At 44.2% G+C, this 2,500-nt stretch overlaps 1 protein-coding gene and 1 long non-coding RNA gene across 2 annotated transcripts in view; both read left to right on the top strand.

Annotated features, from left to right (window-relative positions):
* The window catches only part of LOC135115126 (uncharacterized), a 127,378-nt gene that overhangs the window by 117,055 nt on the left and 7,823 nt on the right, over positions 1-2,500 (top strand). The gene's annotated exons all lie outside the window — the stretch shown is intronic.
* On the top strand, positions 439-2,488 carry LOC135114913 (uncharacterized). Its single transcript, XR_010275715.1, has 2 exons — positions 439-1,792; positions 2,087-2,488. It is a non-coding gene; the product is annotated as an uncharacterized LOC135114913 (long non-coding RNA).

The raw sequence follows: 2,500 nt of genomic DNA, 5'->3' as shown, positions 1-2,500 counted from the left end.
GGGTCCTGTGTCCTTGTTTGTGTTTCCTCGGTTTCCTCGATATCAAGTGCCAATTATCTTTCCTTTCCCGTGTAGTATGATCGTTGAGAGGTGGACGTGAATTACGAAATAAAGCAATCCGTGGTTCTCTGGGCTGAGTCATTTCTCGTGCTGCAGGATGGACAGGTGTAATGGTGTGTTGTTGTTATTGTTGTTGTTGTCGGTGGTGGTGGGTGCAGCACAGGGGGAGGGTTCCAGAAGGCTGCTCCATAACCAAGGAATTCCTGCCTCTGTAAAGTTCTCTGATCTTACCTACTGCTATTTGTACTCCACGACATACTCCCACAAGTCAACAGTTATCTAATTATCACTGTGGGATGAACGTTCACATTAGAATGAGCAGCAGTTTTTCTTATTGAACTTTTGGTGCTGCATGAACACAGGAAGGGAAATGATGTGTTCAAATATATCTTGTTTACCGTTGGGGTTTCATGGCGTAGTGACAGTCTTGGGAACCCAGTGTGTGTGGGATGCCAGCGGTCATATCCCATACAAAATACAATAAATAAATAACGCCATGAAAATAATTGACATCATAATTCTTTAATATATACTGGCGTGAACATAAGGTGGTTAAATAGAGCAACTTTACAAAAATGATGGGGAAGATGGGGAAATAGACCAACTTTAAAAAAAAGAAAAAGGGCCCTCGTGGCCCAGTGGGTAGAGTGATGCACTTTGAGTTTGGCGTGAGGGAAGTGAGGGGCGCGTAGGTTCGAACCCCCCTCTCGGAACTCACAAAAACCTTGAAAGAGCATCCCTCCATCACCATGTGTGATGGAACTGCCCACGGGGAGGAGGGGAGGTGAGTGCGCAGCACCTCCCTACCCCTCCCCAGGGGAGGAAGGCACCGCCTTACCGGCCCCCGGGAGAGCAAGGGAGGTGAGTGCACAGCGCTTCCCTTCTCTCCCCTACCTAACCCTGGGAAGTCTACGGACTACCAGGCAAAAAATAATAAAAATAAAAAAATAAATAAAAACACAAAAGAAAAAAATAAATAAAGGTGAGTGCATAGCACTTCCCTTCTCTTCCAACCAACCAGGCAAAAAACAGAAAAAAATAAATAAATAAAGAATTAAGGTGAGTGCATAGCACTTCCCTTGTCTCTTAACTTACCACGCAAAAAAAAAAAAATAATAAATAAAAATAAATAAATAAATAGATAAAAATAAATAAAAACCTCCTTACCATCTCGGACCTCGGGAGAGCAAGGGAGGTGAGTGCACAGCACTTCCCTTCTCTCCCCAAGTCTACGGACTGCCAGACAAAAAAAAAAAATATATATATATAGGTATAAAAAAAAAAAATAATAATAATAAATTAAGTAAAAAAAATAAGTAAATAAAACAAAAAACAATAAAACTCCTAGTCGCACGTCAATAAAACTGACTGAGTCTGGTAATCAACAATAAATAATAAAAATAAAACAATACCAACTGACTGACCCTGACAACCCCAAAGACCACCACCCCACCTGGGAAGCACGGGAGGTGAGTGTGCAGCACCTCCCTACCCTTCCCAGTCTCCCAGCTTGACTTTGACCACCAATCTGACTCATCCTACCAACTCCAAAGAGCAACTCCAACTGTACAGACCACCACCACCACCACCCTTCTGATCTCGGCAAGGTGAGTGCGTAGCACTTCCCTGGACTGACCCTGACTGACTGACCCTGGCAACTCCAAAAACAACCAACCTGACTGACTTACAGATATGTAATCACCTAACTGACTGGCCCTGGGGAGCATGGGAGGTGAGTGTGCAGCACTTCCCAGTCTCCCAGTTTGACCTGACTCATCCTGGCAACTTGAAAGAACAACTCCAAATGTACAGACCAACAGTACCTCCTACTCTGTGTCCCACTCTGACCCTGATCCATACATCCCTACATCCTACCCTGTCCTGGCTAGGTGAGTGCGTAGCACTTCCCTACCACCTGCCTTACTGACCCTGGCAACCATAAAAACAACCAACCTGACTGACCTACAAATCTTACTGTAATCTGGCAACAGACCACCAAACTGACTGACTCTGGGGAGCATGGGAGGTGAGTGTGCAGCACCTCCCTACCCTTCCCAGTCTCCCAGTTTGGCTTTGACCACCAATGTGACTCATCCTACCACTCCAAATGTACAGACCACCACCACCACCCTTCTGATCTTGGCAAGGTGAGTGCCTAGCACTTCCCTTGACTGACTGGGCCTGACTGACTGACCCCGGCAACTCCAAAAACAACCAATCTGACAAATGTTACAAATGTAACCTGGGGAGCATGGGAGGTGAGTGTGCAGCACCTCCCTACCCTTCCCTACCCTTCCTAAAATAAATAAAAAAATAAATAAATAAATAAAAACAAAAATAAATAAAGTAAAAACAATAAAACTCTTACTTCCCCCTCAATAAACTGACTGAGTCTGGCAATCAACAATAAATAATAAAAATAAAACAATACCAACCTGAC

The sequence above is a fragment of the Scylla paramamosain genome, chromosome 28, assembly GCF_035594125.1.
Source record: "Scylla paramamosain isolate STU-SP2022 chromosome 28, ASM3559412v1, whole genome shotgun sequence".
Taxonomy (NCBI): domain Eukaryota; kingdom Metazoa; phylum Arthropoda; class Malacostraca; order Decapoda; family Portunidae; genus Scylla; species Scylla paramamosain.
Note: the sequence above shows the minus strand (reverse complement) of the source record. Positions and strands in the feature narration are given on the sequence as shown.